This window comes from Drosophila tropicalis, unplaced genomic scaffold, assembly GCF_018151085.1.
Source record: "Drosophila tropicalis isolate 14030-0801.00 unplaced genomic scaffold, ASM1815108v1 contig_615, whole genome shotgun sequence".
Taxonomy (NCBI): domain Eukaryota; kingdom Metazoa; phylum Arthropoda; class Insecta; order Diptera; family Drosophilidae; genus Drosophila; species Drosophila tropicalis.
This window is the reverse complement of record NW_027173095.1, coordinates 892,947-913,011: the sequence shown is the minus strand read 5'-3', so window position 1 is coordinate 913,011 and position 20,065 is coordinate 892,947. Positions and strand designations below refer to the sequence as shown.

Genomic DNA, 20,065 nt, shown 5'->3' with positions numbered 1-20,065 from the left:
GTACATGCATTTTGGCAACTTTAGCTTGTAATTTCAATTTTGTTGTGTTTTTTTAATTGTACAGTACCAGTAAAAAAGACAACGCACATACAAATTAGCGAATTGAACTTACAACAAAATGTTTATTATTTTAAAACAAAATTACAATATTATTATAAGCCTATAACACTTGTATTTAATTTGTTTTGCCTTTAAAAATTATTTCTGTTATTTTGGAACGACTGGGCCATTTCAGTTTTCATGTTACCAACATATGTATGTATGTACATTGTATGTAGCAACTTTCTGTGCAGTATATTATTTGAGCATGCGTAGAATACATTTCATAATTTATTTTACAACATATAGATTTAAGTACGTTGCATAAAATCTACTTGCATTAAAAATATCTGTAAGTTTGTATTTTTTAATAAAAATTTATTTATTTGATACATGAATACTCGTTTACAAATAAAAATTTGCTGTTAATTTTTATTATCTTTTCATGGTTTTGTACGCACTAAGGTGCGGTGGTTAGAATAATCGATATGAATTTTATTTTATTTTATTTTTTTTAAGTACCAAGAGTTGATTGTATATTTTCGTAGTACTACAAATCAAATAAGTTGTTTCAATCTAATGCGTCAATCATATGATAGTACTAATATCATTGTACTAATCATTTCCAATAAAACAAATGAGTCACGCTACAAAAAGAAACACTACAAATTTTGAGTTTTTCGATATTTTTTGTGATATATAAAGGTCAATATTTGTTTTACGTGGCATGTACCCATGAATACGGTTAAGATAGATGCATATTGGTGGCACATGACAGTCTTCCTTGGGTAGGGGCGAGGCCAACCCTGACTTTTAACGTAACACACTGTATATAAACTACCCGTTTGACTGCATTATGAGGATACAAGTGAAAGGGATCGACAGTAGAGACAGTAAAGGCCACTTACACAGATAGACTCTCGTTTTCATTTGACAAGGATAATTTGGATATGTTGTATAAAAACCCTCTATTTAAGACTATGTGGAGTAAAATCTTTTCAAATTGTGCGCTAAAGATTATACCAGCCAGGTGATATTAAATAGCGCAAAACCCCTTAAATTGGAAATGAAAATTTGAAATGAAATGAAATTTAATCACAAGATCAGTGGCGGACCGTGCATTCGATTTTGGGGGGAAATCGAAGACAAAAATTTTTGTAGACCAAGTATGGAAAAAATTTCATTTTATTACACTAAGTCAAAAATAATATATACATACATACATAGAAGTGTTTTCAAACTGGATTTTTGGTATATTATATTACGCGTAGATGAGAAATCTACAATTCATCAAAGAATATACGTTAATGAGATTAATAACACAAATAAGTTGCTGTCTCAAACATAAATTACAAAACCATTCGGTGTGCTCCTAGATTTGCAAACCGTTGAATGATATCTTCTGGTCTTACTTCAATGTCATAATGAATATTCAGCAGTGCTAGGCCTACCAATCTATTCTGTAGCATGGTTGTTCTTAGCCATGTTTTCATACGTCGCAAGGTTGAAAAGGACCGTTCGGCGCTTGCATTTGTGACGCACAGTGTACATAAAATTCTGAGCAAAGCGTGAATTGTAGGATAGACATCTTTGTCGCAAAGTTCCAATGTTTCCAAAGCACTAACTGGTATCGCAGAGTTTTTCGGAGAAATCTGAGTTATTTTATTTTTCCAAAAGTACTGCCAGTGGGTCATTTCTCCTTTGAGTCTCAGGTGCAAAAGTTTTTCTGGTTCCTTAAGTAGAATGCCGAATCGTTGAATTAAACAGTTGATTAAATCTGTATTTTCGTTTGATGTCATATCCTTAACATTTGTTGGAAGCAATGAACATAATTTGAAGCCATCTAGAACTTCTTGAGAAAATCGAATTTTTAAATCTTCAATAATATTTTCCAGAAGTGGAATATACATGGAGACTCGGAAGTAATCTTCACAGTTAGACGTGTCGTGATTTTCACGTTTCGTTTGTCTACCTGCTGTTCTTGGTTTCTTTACTTCTATATTCAATTCCTTAGCCAATTTTTCTGCATCTGTGTATATTTGTTTGAACTTCTCGTCGGCCTCTTGCCTTTGATTCGCTAAAACTTCAACTAGACATTTAATTTTTTGGGAAGCTTTCGCCAAATCCATGTCTTCTTTTTGAAGAATTACACTCAAGGGTCGTGTCAAGGATAAAACATCACTCAAAGAAAACAGCGCAATGATGAAGTCGAAAGAGCTAAGAGCAGCAATAAGTAATGTTGCTTTACCCGCTGTTTCTCTGTTGTTCCATTTACTCACTTTGGTCAACGCCTTAAAAATTTTCGGCAAATCCACTACAAACTGGAGAACAGAATCATGTCGTTCGACCCATCTTGTATCGCATAAACTTTTCAGCTTGTGTCCAAGTAATTTTGATAATGCTGTACAACGTTTTGGATGTGCATTCTGGAAGAATTTTGTCACCTCTCGTATGACGTCGGAAACTTTTTGAATTGACTGAATATTAGAAGATTTCATGAGACTGCTGTTAAGTTTGTGAGAGAAGCATGGAACCATAGTAGCGTTATTCTTTTCTGATTTCATTCACAGCTCCACATTTTTCTGAAATGTTAACAGCACACGCATCAGCCCCAATGGAGATACAGTTTTCTAAATTCAAATTTAGTTTCTTCATTGCTTTTAAAACGATCCTGCCTAGAGAAACTCCGGTCAGTGATAATTCTACGTCGTTTTCCGAATCTTCATCATTTTCATCGTTATCTTCATCGTCTTTAGTCCCCTCATAAACATAATTTCCCTCTTCTTTACAAAGTTCGCCAAAAGCGTCTATGAAATCCACGATGTCTTCTCTGATATGTGGTTTACCAGAAGAAAAATCCATGTACCGAAGTATGAGACTTATCTAGACAAAAAAGAAATTGATAACTATAAAATTACTAATTTGTTTCCAATGTCGCTGTTTCAGTGAACGTAAAGGATGGTTCATTTGTATTATTCAAAATTTGGGTTAAAATGACACGTTTGAATTAATTTGTATAAGAACAGCAAATGTCCAGTGTAAATGATTCGCAACGTTTTCGCTCACGATTTGGATTGACGATCACGATGATTTGAGCCGAAACTTTGCGTAAAATACATCATTTACACTCGATATGTGCTGTTTTTATACAAATTAATCAAAATTTGTTAAATGTTAACAAATTGCTTGTTTTGGATATAATTAAATACCTCTTAATTGGACTTCAACTCGATTTGTTGATAACATACTAAGTTCTTTTTAATTGAAATTGAAATATGGATAACAAATAGTTATTGACTATAAATGAAGACAGTTCTAACTATGAAAAATCCTTTTCCTCAGTGTACTAGACACGTCATTTAAAGTCAGCAATATATAAAAAATTAGTTACCTGTGCTTTTCCCGATAAATCGGAAGTTTCGTCGAATTCTATAGAGTAGAATTCAGCGTCAGCTACACGTCGTATGATTTTTTCTTGAATGTCAACTCTGCAGCAGTCGATAAGTTTATTTTGACTTGTCTTACTGATGTAAGTTGCGACTGTTGAAGCTTTTTTCAGACGGTCTTCTAGTGTTATATCTCCTGACTCCATTTGATATTTCAGCAGTGCCCTAAAATTTCCTTCATTTCGTGCAGGAACTGATTCTGTTGAAACTTCACCATCATCTCTATGCCCACGAAATGGCATGTTTTGTCGTCCGAGGAAAATAACTGCTCTTACAATAGACCTTAGAAATTTTCTATTTTCTTGGCTTTGAGACAGATGTTCTTCATTTATGATATTGTGGACGCCGAATTGTGGATTGTGGTAATTCTTCAGAAAATCTTTGCCTGCAACAACTGCATTCTTGTGGTAAAGGTGTTGAGAATGGCTTTCTAGATCTCCTAACTTGCCGGCTAGATTCTTGAAGTTAACCAACGGTTGCGTGACTAGTATACCTAAAGGAGTATTTTTTTGGTAACCTCCTAAATTGTTTGTTGTGAACCATGGACAGTATTTGCAATAGAGGCCTTTTTTGACATCAGAAAAAACCAACCATTCGTTGTGATCAACTAAATGTTTATGTGATACATAATGCCTAATCTCTTTTCCGCAAACATTTCTGCTGGAGAAAGGAAATATATAATTCTTCGATGGTATCCAAGGGTTTTCCAAAAGTTCTCCTTTAACCCTATCGCTTATCTTCTTGCCGATAAAATGACCTATGTCGCTGGAGAATTCTGGCATAACCATAGAAGCTAGGTTATCATTTGTGTCTGTCATAAACGATGAACAAGCGCCTAGTGAACTAATTCTCGACAAATTCTGAGTTCCTTGTGTCAATGTAGTATTATTTTCGGAAGTAGTATCCGAAACTTGATCTTCGTCAACATGATACGTTTCATCTGAAGCGACGTCTTCTAACTTTTTTTTTTTTGAGAGGTTGGAAAAAAGTGGCAATCGAAGGCTGCTGGCGAGACTGAAATTAATCAACTCTATGAACATTTTTTCTAATCACTCATTAGGGACAATTTTTCAGAGCCACTATGGCCATCCCAGAAAAACGCATATGTTTATACTCACCATTTTCTAGAACGTTTCATGTGCCAAGAAGGGCATTCCATACATTGAACGCTTCAGCACTCAGTAGCGACAAACAATAGCTATACTATTGCATAAATCGATTGCACAGTACTTACAATTAGTTTAAATATAAATTGAAATGAACTCGAAAAACAAAAGCTCCTTTACTTTGATGTGATCTAACTTGTGGAGAAATCTGGCAGTGTACGCACAGCTGAGTTAAAACGATGATCGATTAATCAATACATTAGCGCGCATACGACTATCGATTTTGCCATGTGCTTCAGTGACATCACGCGTGATTAACACGCGTGATAGCAATTTAGCACCCATCAAGCTCTCAACTGGCTATCTAGAATGTTTTGGTCTGTTTTTTAACTGTATATTGTAAAAATAAGTCAATACATACATATATCATATGAACTTAATATATTCACAAAAAGTCTCGCAATCCACGCACAAACAAGTAGTTGAATTTGTCAACCAAAATCTGATATTCTATCCGACTCGGAGTTTTGGGGGGGAAATTTCCCCTATTTCACCCCCCCGTAGATCCGCCACTGCACAAGATGCAAATGTCTTTCGATTCCAGTTGTCATAGCCGATGCTTAAAGACTGAGGAGAAAAATGCTTCCCATTATTTAAAATGTAAAAATTATCAAATTTAAACGCAATTAATAAAAATATATCACAGAAGCTAACTTCGGCTGTACCGATGTTTAAATACCCTTGTAGTTCTTTTTTCTTTCTTTTTCTGTAACTCGATTCATCAATGCACAGACAAGACCTTCCAAATATCATTTCCATTTCTTTTTTTTTTCCTTCCCCCCCTATTAAATGCATGCTGCGATTGGCACGCATACACATACATTTTATGTAGTGTTGCGTATTTGTGTGTATGCCTGTGCTGTGTTGATTCGAGCAATGACGTGGTAGGCTTCTGGCACCGCTGTCGGTATTTGAGCATTGCCGATTTATATTGACTGTAACTTGTGCTCTTTTCATCGGATTTAATTGAAATTTAGGGAAATTTCATGCAAGATCCACCCCAATAGCGCTTAAGGTGGTGGCGTGACGTTTATTTGCACAGACGGACGAACGGACAGTCGTAAATGCCTATATCGACTCAGTTTCTCATGTTGATCAAAAATATGTAAAGTTTACGTGGTCTGAAAACGTACAAAAGGTATAAATAAAAAAAAGTGGGCCGAAATATTTCACAGTTTCAAATAAGTAGGTATTCTACATTAAAAACAGTGCAAATAAAATTTCTGCTTTTTGCAATTCTTTTTTAAATTTTTAATGTTACTTTTAATCAGTCTTCTTTCTTTAATTAACAGTGAAGAAATGCTTGATTTTATTTCTAATAGGCAAATAAGCCTGTTCTGAAATATTGAACCAGTTACCAGTGTAGACTCACTAGAAATTTAATATATGTTTAAAACACTAACCATATATGTCTCTATTTCCTCTGCCTTTTTTAAAATGCTCTTTTTATAAATACATGGTTCGTAATTTTCTGCAGTCGGCTTAATAAGAATTATGAAGACTTTAACCGTAGCTTCTGTTTCCTATTTGTCGTTCTGTTTAGAAAGTAATATGTAACGTTTGATTCATTTATTTTTAGTACGATCTTTATACCATACAGCCATAGGGTAAAATGGTATATTAAAGTCGCCAAAATGTATGCAACAGGCAGAAGGAAGCTTCTTAAAGTATATATATTCTTCATCAGTATCAACAGCCGCGTCGATCTAGCCATGTCCGTCTGTCCGACCGTCCGTATGTATGAACACGCAGATCTCGGAAGCCATAATGAGAGCCACCAAATTTGGCATTTATACTCGTGTAGTATGTAAATGTATAGAGTTAATTGGAATTTTGGCCACGCCCACTTACGCCTCTAGAATTTACATAAAACTTTTTTTTAAAAAAGTATAACAGCTAGAGACATCAAATTTGGTTTATATATTAGTTTAGTTAGCGCGCAAAACTAATTGTTCAATCTTTTTGTCACGCCCCCTTCCGCCACCGGAATTTACATAAAACTGATTTTCTTAAAAACTATGACAGCTACCGACATTAAATTTGGTATATAAACTAGCTAATAGGAGCGCAGATATTGACTATTTAAAATATTCCGTCCCCTAAAATAAAATAAAACTGATTTTCTCGAAAACTAACAAAGCTAAATTCACCAAATAATGTATTTACTTTAATATTTTCCCGTTTCCGCCTCCATAATTTAGAAATAATATATTGCCTCCTGAAATTTTTTGACTATCTCAACCAAATTCTGCAGACCAATTAATCTTATATATTTCTACCAAACTACCAAATTTTATTGAAGTCGGACTAGAAACATGCAAAATAAGCGTATGAAGTCGGCGAGTCGACTTACTTACTTCATTTATTATTGTAAGCTTCCACATCTTCAATTAATAAACGTGTTTCCTTCTCGTTGTTAGTTAAAACTCTGTGTAATGGAATTCCAATTATTTAAAAATTGAACTGAATTCGATTAGTTAGTATTTTTTTTTTTGTTATCGATATATTTCATAAAACTATGAAATGTGGAGTTTGGATAAAACAATACGAAAATTTTTTCCCTCCACGTGAATTCCAACTGATCGGACCTATTTGTCCGTAGTTTGAATAACCCAATTGGTAATAACCCCGTATGCGTGTGCGAAAATTAAATTAAATGCGTTTGTGTGTGTTCAAGAGATTGACCCATCGGAAATTATTTCCATCAAGTATTGGCAATTTTTCGAGAGATTCGCCTTGCTTGACCTTAATTGAAGACGATTGTCTTCGGCAGATTTGCCCCAGCAGCCTCAAATTTTGAGTGTGAACCGTTTCAGAATAGCAAGTTCTAAGAGTTAAATATGTCTAACTTTTGCATCGCATGGTATTAAGGATACGGTTTATGTAGTTTATGTAGTTTAGAATCGATGTTAGTATAAGTTGACATTGAATTTCCCTTTTTGTTTGTTTGTTAGCTAAATGATTCAACTGTAAGGGATATTAAATTCAGTGGTAGTGTATATTTTCGTTAGTTAATAATTTTCATTTTTCAGACTCTGAGTATGCATGTAACTTCACAATATAACCAGATGCTGTAGCTCTATTTGGAATATGCAAACCTTCATATTTTCAACAGCGACACCAACACAACGAAAGATCTTTCTGCGTGGGGAAATTAAACAAGCTGTAAATGCATCAAAAACCAAAATTTTCCTGCGATAATCACAATTCAATATTGTTTATAGTTGCCCTGAAGACGACCACCGATGAGTGGCCGAAATGTATCGGAAGAGAATATAAAAACAAACGGTTTTCCATTTTTTCATTTAAACAAAAACTGCAGTAGCACTTAATACATTGTTAATGTACGTAGATATATAAAAATACTAGCTAAGTCCTGCCACGCTTCGCTGTGCCCTAGCCTGCAGTACATAGCGCTGCGGTCGATACACGCTTCGTTGTGGCATATTGTCGGTGAACGCATAAAAAATGAGGAACACAACAAAGCATAACTTTGATCTTAATGTTGTGGCGAAGGCTTCTTCCTGGCATAAAGTGAGGAAAGCAGTTAGAGTTGTAGCAGGTGGATTTAGGTCTCTCACTTGCACATTTGCGTCAGTGAAATAGATACGTTGACCATTCTCCAAATGAACTGCTAAGTGAACCACAGCTAGATTCTGTTCATGAATGGGAAATGAGAAAATTCGCCATACAGCCTTAAATCTGTTAATGTATCTTCCAGCCTGGTATTGGGAAATTTCATTGACAACCTGTAGAGCATTTCTGTCGCAATTTCCTGCTTAAACACCAAAAACTGCCATATCGCTGCCTTTATTTACGTACTTGCAGATGTATTTAATCGACTTCACTGAATTGCAATAGTCTACGTTTATGTGCACATTGAATATTTTCGAGAACAGAGGCGAATATGGAACCACCCAACGATTGTCTACCTCAATATCACCATTTCGATTGTGTTAAGTTGCATGTGGCAATCCTCTCTTCTGCCATTCTACTGAATGGATGTATTCATACACCGTAACGATCTAAATACTTCATTTTTCACCATTAATTCTATTCGTGACTTTAGTTTTGTCGCGGACGATTGCCCAGAAAATAACAGCTGCACTATCTCGTCCCAATCTGGATTGCATGTGAACGTAATAAATAAATCTAGACGGCCATAATACCGAACATATGCTACCTATATATGAATTTGGTAATATCGTGAGCTTTCCAGCATTGGCTGAATTACCGTCATTCACAACGGCATCTCGCAAATGAATTTATTCCTCGGAGCGAAGTTTCGTCAGATTCAATCTGAGAAATAGCAAACTTTCTGTTTCAATATTTGCGTACATATTCACAATGTACTGATGAAACAACTGACGACATTTGTCCTCGTTATTCCGAACCATTAAAAGGTATGCAAAAAAATGTCACGGCACTAAACTTTTTATTGGTTTCTACACCATTCACTGGATCTTCCATCTTCACATTCAAGTGATTTCCATCGGCACCCACCCTTCTTACGGAGGTATGTATTCACCGATGAAGTACATATAAAAAAATTTATGTTCACTATCGGGGAAGGTGAGCAGGGCTTAGTGATAGATTTGTCCTTTGACTTTGAAAGTTGGCATGAATTGGGCAGCTACAATGTGCGCCGCAAATGACGTTATTTGAAAGAAGGAATAATATTTCCTAATGTTATAAAGGAAATGCTTCGATTCCGTAGTGGATCCGGAAAGTAGTTCGCAGTGCCACTGATAGTACATCAAGTTGAGTTTATTTGATTTTGCCGCCAGCTCAACATATTTCTTTCGTTTCATTATTAAACTTCAGAAGAACAACGACTAAGGGATAAAGGTATCAAAGGATGTCTACTCCGTCTACATGGTACCGACAGATTTACCTGAGCTGATAACTCAGGCGAGTCGATATCACCAATTAGGAGCTTGTGCATAAAAATAACACCAAGCATAATTCTACGGTTAGTTAGGGAAGGAAGGTTAATCAAGGTAAGTCTACTAGAATACGAAGGCAAATTGACATTGCGATCCCAGCTTAAGCCACGATGAGCAAATAGCAAGAACTGGTTTTGAACGGATTCAAGTCTAATCTGGTGCGACTCAAATTGAGGTAACCAAATGCAAGATCCATACTCTAAAATAGGACGGACAAGCGAAGTAAAAAGAACTTAAGTTGTATAGGGGTCGTCACATTCTTTTGACCATCTTTTAATGAAACCCACAACACTCATGGCCCTTGCGACCGTGGTGGAAATATGGGTGTTAAAATTGAACTTATGGTCCATAAGTACGCCCAAATCATTCATATAATTTAGACGTTCTAAAGGACTATTGTTTAGAAAATAAGACACTAGTTGAAGAGAGTTACGAAAAAAGTCATTACCTTACATTTGGTAGTATTACAATTTAAAAATTAAACTGGCACCAGGATTTAAAGTTTTTAAGATCAGCTTGTAGCCGACTAAATGAATCTGTATTTTTATAAGTAAGACAAAGCTTGAAATCGTCAGCATACATAAGCACGCGCAAATGAACAATGACTGAGGGAAGATCGTTAATGAATAATGTGAAAAGCAGAGGGCCAAGATGACTACCTTGAGGTACACCAGAAGTCACAGGAATGGAATTGGAAAAAGAAGACTTAAAAAGTACCTTCTGTCTTCTATTTGAAAAAATAAGAAGGTTCGATAGACAATTTTAAAATGGGTTTACATAATGCGTTTGCACAGAACCTGAGTACACATCCAGGTAGACCATCTGGCCCCGGAGAGTTAGCAGGTTTAACTAGTTTAAGTCCGCTAAGAAGAGAACTTTCATCAATCACTGGATTAAAAATGCAATTAGCCTTTTTTAAATGATAAGCATACGGACTTGCTCGATATTCGGTTGAGGAATAAGTTGTTTTGAAAAAACTAGCAAACATATCGGCAATTGCCTGATCAGTACTCCATTTTTTATTTTGAAAAGCCAAAAAAGATGGGTGCACAGAGGTCTTACGTTTAGGTCTTACGTTTACGTAACCCAGGTTAAGGGACGAACCTAGTTTTTTGACACACCGGCAGATGCTGATGTGGCAGGAATAGTATTAGTTGTTGTTGTTGGCAGTCGCAATCGGTTGCCAATTTTTATTTTTTACAGTATATTCCTTAACTATTATATGTTTCGGCCAAAAATCTTCTCGACATATATCGTTTTTAAGAGATCATTCCCAGGTGATACCTGTAATTCCTTACTAATCGCTTTCACAACCGGGCTCTTAAACGATATTAATTGCTGCTCATTGGGAGTGGACGGTGCATGAGACCGGTCAGGGACGATAAGAGATGCTGGCGGATCAACAGATAAAGAAACACCCCAAGGACTCGTCCTTTCACGTTTCGGAGACTCATCCATAAGCGATAAGCTTCTGAACTGAGTCTTCACCGCAGTAAACTCCGCTTGGAGTTTGTTAAAACCTGCCCTTAAAGTGTCAAAACTATCTCTAGTCCGCCTCATGAATGAGCGCATCTCATTCTCGACCTCCCGGCTAGCATCACATCCATATTTTAAGCCACCACCTTTATGCTGAATGCATAACGGTTGTAGGTACTCAAACAACATTTTCATATATATATATTCAGAAAGAATGGAATTTGCGGAAAACTTATCTTCCGCAAGCAACGTTGTATAAATTTTTTGTAAGATTTTTAAAAAAATTTTATGAACTAATGTTAAAAGTCTAAATATCGTGAAGTTAGGAAATCATGAGTCTAAAATATTATAGTAATCATTAGTAATAAGAGACAATATGCAACATTTGCAACCTTTATAATCGGATTTGTACCGAGACTCAGCTATTTAGCTAAACTGTTATGAAAATGAAGAATTTTTGTAGATCCAATTGATCGAATCTATAGCAAGATGATGCTAATTATTTTGAATTGTTTGAATAAACTTTAAGTTCATTATGAATTATTAATTTCTTTAGTTCCCTGATGTAGAAGGAGAAGTCCTAGCTTTCGTATTGGGAGTCTGCGATAACTTTCGCTGGCAGGCTCATGGAAGGGTGGGTACAGACGCGGAGCGCAATTATCATCTATAGCGCCTGCAAGAAATGATGTCCGAAACTCTTTTGTATTCTTCTCTAATAAAAATCCAGACAAGTGATTCGGTTAATATAAATAGCCGACATACATAAAATACGCTGTGAAAATACTAGCTGTGACGTTCACAAAGAACCCCCCACAGGCTGTTTTTGCTAGTCGTTTGTGAATCCAATTGAGCAGTCATAAGTGGGCATAAACGCCTTCTCGAAAGTCTATCACACTCGTTCTCAATGTCACTCAAGGAGTAACTCTAACTCTAATAGCAAATCGAGGTGAAGTCCTGATGAAACCGCGTTGGTAGTTTAAGCCATTCTCTCTATCCTATTAAGCAAAAGGATCGCAGTGCCACTAACCTTTGCGTTTTGCTGACTTATGTCGACAGTTACAGGGTGCAAACAGGAGAGTTCGGCTGCTACATTATTTTATATATATGTATAGTTGTCTTAAACTAATGCATATATAAGACGGGAGGTCCGAAATTTTTTTTGGGTATTTTTTCGTTATGTGTGCGGTTCTATTACATATTTGGCGCCCAACGTGGGGCCAGTTCAACGAAAGGTCCTAAAATGGCGAGGCGGAAAAAAACTGGTCTTACTCTATAGGCCAACAATTGGTCCAATGGACGAGAGTTTACTTAAAATTTTTTTCTTGACACCTTGGGTAAAGGAGGTCACACAACATCAGACCAAAGTGAGCCTTTGTCAAAAAAGATCAAATGTGTCATTGCTTTTCTTTTTCTTTTCTTTTTTTATACTGTAGCGTGCGCTAGTTTAAACTTTCAAATTTTTAAACTTAACGTCTTTACGCGCCACTTTGCCAATAGCGATCAATCAATAAATAAAAATATTGGTATCGATCGATCGATAAACGCATAATATGGGGATAGCGATAAATGATCTATCGTTTTTCTTGAGGTGGCAACGCGCTTCATTTTTTTTGCTAGGCTTCATTTTCATTTTTAATTCTGAGAAGAAAAGTGTGGAATAAAAGAAAGCTGTAGCCCAAATCTTTGGTTATAAATCATAGCAGGTATGTAGGTTAATTAGAATTTTTACCCCGCCGCCATCTGCATCTTACTCTATATCCTAGATTGGAAACCTTACCTTTTCTGGCCAATATTGCTGATAGCTTTCGTTTGGGAGGATTATTTTCTGGAAAACCGGCGAGTTTTCAAATACCCATTTCTGGTGCCGGAGCACGTGCATCCGAATTTTCGGTTGTCGTTGCCTTCTGGAATTGGCATTCGGACATTGAAAAGACACCGCCAACTAAACACCGGCAGTGCCACAACGTTTCTAAGTTAAGGCTTACGGTGCGGCCAAAGTGTCTCATTTCCCGAAAGGTGTCCTAACCTTCGGTGAACCGGATATTTTGTACGGCAAGGTTTTAAAGGCAGTGGCCTAACTAACCTTCTGCCGTTGCCGACCCAGACAAAGTTTGTCGTTTCGCCAAATTCTGGATACTGCTTGCTGTTGGCCGATTTAGCGCATTCCATGTGACCACCTCGAAAGCTCATACAAATTTTTTGTTGAAATTAACCTCGTTTTGAACGAAATCTTTATGTCCCGATATTTTCATTTCTGATCTTATTTTTAAATTTCAAGTCCTAATCAAGTTAAGCGAAAAAAAAGGAGAATGTAAATAAGTCAAATATTGAATCAAACAAAGTCTCGTTAAGGTTATATTAAATAATTCAAGTCGAGAGTAACGTAAAATAGAGTAAATGTAAAAGCAAAGTGAGTGAACGGAGTTTAATGGTGGTCATAAAGCGCGAAGGAGAAATCATCATATAAACACCCTCCCACAGTGCATCGATGGAAGGCCTTTCAGCGAATAAACTATGGGGTAAGTGCCTAGTGTATTAAGCAGTATCAATTCGGCGACTTTGAACCAAGTTTTTGCGAACTATGGAGGATGGTTGTCAATTGATACTCTGATTTGTTGATGTAATTTCTGTTTCAGCGTTTTGTGATTAACCAAATAATTAAATTAAATTAAAAAAAAAAAAAATGATTTCCGTAAATAATGTTTGACTTGAAGAGCAATTAAAAGCAATGAGTGAATTTGTGCGACTTGAAAATTTAAAAAAGCTTTAAAGAATTTAAAAAAAAAAAAAAAAAAGAGAACTTGAAATAAGATAAATAGTTACAAGAAAAAATGTTAACTTGATTCATTTGATTTTCCTTATAATGTGTAACTAGTAAGCTCTTTTCTTTTATACTGCTAGTTTTAGTCCCTCTTATTCAATGGTTTAATTTACTTTGAGTTGCATTGTTTTGCATGTCTGAAAGTTCTGAATCTCAAAATGTTCAGTCATACCAGACCAGCTGTTTAAAATTAGTCTGTAAATATTTCTTTAAAATTTATTGTGTACAATAAGAAATGCTTCTATCTGAAATTATAATGAATTTGAATATGATTGCTTAAGCTTTATACTTAATTTTCCTAGTGACATGGGTACATGAGTTGATATCGATCAGTTTTTTTGGGAATCTTTACAAATGCCAATAAAGATTCATGGTTGGGAGGGTATAGAACAGACAAGGTCCATCTACATCTTGACCTCAGAAACCGCTAGCTTGTGAACAAAACGATACACCTTCATTTCTTTCGTCTTTTTTATTAACATGAATTCCTTACTGTGTTCGTAAGTATTTTCTGCGAGTCATTCGATTTTCATTTAAAGCTAGTTTCAGTAGAGATCCTAATAAAATTAAATTTTATAATTAAAGGTAGAGATTCAGCAAACAACCCCCCACCCCGCAAGAGCCACGGAACCAGAGGATCTCGATCTGCTGCAATTCACCTACCGCCTTCTGTTGGTTATCGATAGATTTATTGTCGCTGTGATAGGGGAACCGATTATTTAAAAATTATCGCGCGCAAAAAGGGTATATTAATTTTGGTCAGAAGTGTGCAACGCATAGAACGAAGCATCTCCGACCATACAAAGTATATATATTCTTGATCAGCACGACGAGACGAGTTCAAATAGCCATGTCCGTCCGTCCGTCCGTCCGTCCGTATGGATCAACGCAAACTCCTCCTAGACCGTAAAAGCTACAGAGCTGAAATGTTGCACATAGGCTTGTATATACTGCAGGGGTTGTATATCTCGGACTCAGCCGGATCGAACCACTATATCATATAGCTCCCATACAAACCCCAAAGTCACGAACAGTGACTTTTCTCAATTACTTCGTTATTTTCTGTGTTTTTATCGTGAAACTTAATATTTGAGAGTTTATTATGCCTATAAACTACTGTGCCAAATTTGACCAAGATCGGGTGACTATATCATATAGCTCCCATAGGAACGATCGGTCGAAAACAGTGACTTGTGTAAATAACTTCGTTACTTTTAACGCGATTGCTTTCAAATTAAACATTTCTTAATTTAATATACATGTCTGTTTATCACTGTGCCGAATTTGATAACGATCGCGTGACAATATCATATAGCTTCCATAGGAACGATCGGTGGAAGACAGTGACTATGCTCAATATCTTCGTTATTTCCTATGATTGAAGACCATTCTTTCGCAAACATAAGCCTTTTTAGATAAAACGTTCTTCCACATTGATGGCTAATAGGTAAGGAAAGAGTTACCAAAAAAGTTGCAAGGGTATACAAACTTTGACGCGGTCGAAGTTAGGCCCGGCTCTCTGTTTTTTTTTTTAACTGTGAATACATGTTGTAGCTAGATTACAATAGCGATCACTAGAACCTTCCTTGTCCATAGAGGGTATTCTCTTTTTATTCTTTTTTTTTTTTGTGTAAAGGGAATGTTATGGATGCGATCTCTATGAAACTAAATGGAAATCGTATGGTAGTGATTCTGCCAAAGCGACCTCTAGTAGTAGGATTGCCTAAGTAAACTTTGTCTAATGCTGGTATTGGCAACTTAAGCCTAGCTTGTAATTCGTAACGTATTATGTCTACGTATATAACCACTAGATCGCTAAACCAATAGCGAGTATAATTTCTTTTTTTTGTTTCTCCCAAATTTTTTTCTTTTATTTTTATGTACATACAGTGCTGGTCAGCGGGTTAGCCCCTTTTTGTTTTTTTGACTTTGAATTTGATTTTCTCGGCTCTCAAGAAATTTAATAAAGAAATTTTTTCTGTTATTTGTATTTGTATATGCCATAGATTGGATGTTCGGAATTCTTTATAATTGCGAAGCAGCTATTTAGACCAACCAATTTAGGGACAAATTAATATTGGCATTATATATAAAAAGAAGAAACAAACCAATTTTTTTTTTTAATTTTCCTTTTCGAAAGCATTAAGTGCACACGGAATCTTATAAGTTAAATAGTTCAGTCATCAATTATGCTAGGAAATGGAGGTTTTTTGGCTAAGCTAAATCCTGACCAGTTAAAATAGTGATGCATCTAAAATTATATACCATTAGCAGAGTTGGTGGTGAAAACTTCATGCCATCATCTATTTCATAAAAATTGTATATCAAATTAATGTTTGTCACGTTTGTAATGGGTCGATACGTAGAGCAGATTTGGAAGTGCAAAACGTGACATTTGCAGAGATAGAATCCGAATGTTCTGTAAACATAGGTGCAATCACAACACGAGCGGTGCCGAAAGGCCCAATTATATGCTCTCTTTTAGTTGGGGTGAACAATCTAATCAAGAAACTGAAAATATAGATATGTCTGCAGGAGACCGGCCCACAACGATAAGAAAACAACGAGGAAGACCTCAAGGAAATGGGTCCAATATACCTCGTAGAAGCTTAGACGCTAGTAGAAGACCAGCGCGAGCATCGATAGAAATTGATTATGACAGAATTAGCAGTCAAATAGAGTCCATAATAGACCGAAGGATGAGACAACTGGGAATTGCAGAGCAACATATAAATGTGTCAGCGCAAAACCAAAGTATTCCTAGGAGTTCATCTACAGGCAGACCAAGGAGAACAAGTCAACCCAGATAAAATTACACAGCTAATTCATACTTGGAATGTAAAATTCGACGGTTCGTCAAAAGGAGTTACGATCGAAGAGTTTCTTTGTCGTATTAAAACGTTAACAGAGGATTGCTTAGACCAAGATTTTTATGCAGAATGCAAAATATGCATATTCTTTTAGTGGGCAAAGCTAAAGAATGGTATTAGAGGCAGCGTAGAGATGTCGTAAATTAAGAGTGATCAGAATTTTGTGTAGCAATGAAATATCAATATCAGGATTACAGAATTGATGCAGAAATATTAGAAGATATTCGTGGGCGTGGGCAAGAAGTAGGAGAAACCTTTGAAAACTTTTACGATGAGATCATGATTCAGATGTCACGGATGTCGAAAAGCATGGACGAAGAACAACTCATTCAGTTGCTCTCACGTAATTTATTGCCGGACATTCGTCATGAATTGTTGTATATACCTATCCTCTCTATACCTCATCTTCGAAAGCTGGTGCAAATGAGCGAAAATCTATTAGGGGATGTAGTCGCTAGAAGAGCAAATAAAACTTCAGCCAATTTTCAGTATGCTAAACGCAACATTGCGGAAGTAGAAAATCCAGAAAAAACAAACTATCCGAAAAGATAGATCCGAATGTGTACAATGTGGAAGCAGTGCAAGTCCCAGTTGAAGTATTTCGGTGTTGGAATTGCGATGCAGAGGGACATGGCTGAGACAACTGCTTAGAACGTCGCAGTATATTTTGTTACGGGTGTGGCTCGAAAAACATATATAAACCACACAGAACAATTTGTATTTGTAAGCGGAAAACTCAACAAAGGATCCATCTGTAAAAGCTCGGATGGCCCCGAAAAGTCTCTATTTGAAATATTACCTGATTTACCGGCTAGCTCAGAACCAATGGAGCAAACAACCAAAATACCCGTCTTACCACTATACCGTTGCGATAAGACGCCAGTTATATCTTCAGTGACACCCTATCTAGAACGTTTGAGAAATTATCTCTAAGTACGTAGTAGAATTTTTGGAAGCAACCCAATTTCAGCTCGGTTACGACCAAAGAGATCTACTATGCGATTGCGAACTTTTTGAAAAGTAGTTAGACAAACTAAACGTTTTCACGTGATTCAAGAGAAGTCGGATAGAAGATTGTGTGCGGAAGTATAATTTTTGAATTTTCGTGAGCAAGGTCTTTTAGTTACCGGCGCGAACATAAGTTACATGGTCGACATTGGCTTCAGAAGATTGGTCAAAGTTTCGTCGTATTTCTCCCCAAGTTAAAACAGCGGATGGACAAGGATGCCCAAACTATGTACAGGTTAATGGACGAAGTTATTCCAGCCGATTTTAAGTATTGTTGTTTTGGATATCTTGATGATTTATGTATAGTAACAGCAGATTTTGATTTGCAAATATCGGTATTGACGAGGTTAGCGGATCAATTTCGTAAAGCGAATCTAATGTTGAATCTTAAAAAGGGTCAGAATTGTGTGACCAAAGATAAAAATTTAGGGTACATAATTGGCAGTATATTGAATATACTCCGTAACGTGTTGTTGGATTTATGTGCTATCTGTGTTTGTTCTGTGTCGTAGCAATCCGAGTTTGCCAATTTTTCCGATAGTTGTGGGACATATATGACGGACATAAAACGTTTGGTCGTGGTTTCTCTATTTGTTTTCTTATCCTTATCCTTGAAAATTCGTTTTACTTCTTCCCTCGTTTCTTCGTGAAAGATTGGGTCCGATATGTTAAGCATCCGTTGTATACAGCTTCTTGCTGTATTCAATATCATCGCCTTCGGATGTTTGGAGTTGAAGTTGATGATTCGTCCTGATGCTGTTGGTTTTTTGTACCATTTTACTTTTAGATCGTTTCCTCGTCTGTTTATTGATGAGTCTAGATATGTCAATTTGTTCTCATTTTCCAACTCTATTGTAAACTTAATGTTTCTGTCAAACGAATTTAGGTTGTCAAGAGTATTTTGGATCTCGTCTTCTGCCAAAAAGGTCATTTTACATATATCTAGCTAACTCTAGGTGGTCAGGTAGTGTTTTCATCATTTTATCTAAGAGTTCTTACTTGATTATGTCGGCTATTACACTGTGCAACACCAAAAATCAAACCGCACCGGACCTTTTTTTCTGAAAGTTCATGTATTGAATAGGAAAACCCTATTTTCATTTTTCAAAGTTAGTTCGTTTTTTTTTTTTTTTTTTGTGCCAGTTGAAATTTTTTATTTTGGGTGTATTTTTTAGTTTATCATGTGAGCTAAATATGACTTATATATCGATTTCTTCTTCATGCATACGACCCGAATCATCCTCATTTATTGTAGAAATATTGTTAATGGTTAAATAAATTCATTTTATGAATGTTATATAACCCAAAATTACTTTTTCCGCTACAGTTCTAAAAAAATTAATCTTGATATTGTTTAATCAAAAAATAGTTATAAATTAAAAACACTTCCAAAACTACTGTAAAAAAGCGCTTAATTTACAATTATATAACTATTTTTTATTTACAATTAAGCGCTTTTTTCAAGTAGTTTTGGAAGTGTTTTTAATTTATAACTATTTTTTGATTAAACAATATCAAGATTAATTTAAAACAACGAATTTCCTGTTGTAAAGGTAAGATTCAATGATTATGTGGGTGTACTGTGGGAGTTTTTGACGGATTTTGAAAATCAGACCCTACAGCCAAACTCTATCGAAAGCCTGGGCAACGTCGAGAAATACAGCCGCACAGTATTCTTTTAGTTCGAATGCTGTTCGTATTTCGGATGTTATGCGATTGACTTGTTCAATTGTACCATGTTTTTCGCGAAAGCCGAACTGGTGTGAAGGGATTGTGTTCTCTGATGCCAGAAATGAGTTTAGTCGGATCTGCAGGACCTTTTCAAAAAGCTTCGAAAGACAAGGCAGCAAACTAATTGGCCTATAGGATGATGGCTGGGTTTTGTCCTTTCCCACTTTAGGAATCATGATGATAGTGGATGTTCAATGAAAGAAGTTAGTGTTTCTTGAAGTTATTAAATGTTTATTTATTTATATATATATCTAGGCACTAGCACATAAACCAGTGACTAAAGGTTGTCGCAACCAACACATAAATTGGGTGGACCTCGGAGTGAGATTACAAAGGTAGAGATGGGGGCCAAAGACACAGCGATGCACACCCGATGTAGCTACAATTGGTATCTGATCTTACTAAGAATAATGCATTTCTTTTATAGTACAAAATAGCGAGCTCACCAGTGCATAGTTCGACATAGTGTTAGGTCAGCAAAATACGTTTTTATTGATTAACTAGGTCTTTATTGTTTACTGCTGACCATATCAGACCTACTTATGACTGATGAGCCGTCGAT

General features: G+C 36.0%; 1 protein-coding gene across 5 annotated transcripts in view; it reads left to right on the top strand.

Moving 5' to 3' along the window:
* The first annotated feature begins 342 nt into the window (after positions 1–342).
* Positions 343–20,065, top strand: part of Schip1 (Schwannomin interacting protein 1) — a 465,465-nt gene continuing 445,742 nt past the window's right edge. For 4 of the 5 annotated variants that reach the window (XR_011032731.1, XR_011032730.1, XM_068292219.1 and 1 more), the window contains exon 1: positions 343–391. The gene's annotated coding sequence lies outside the window, so the exon portion shown is untranslated. The remainder of the gene's footprint in view (positions 392–20,065) is intronic. The other variant, XR_011032729.1, reaches the window with a different exon arrangement.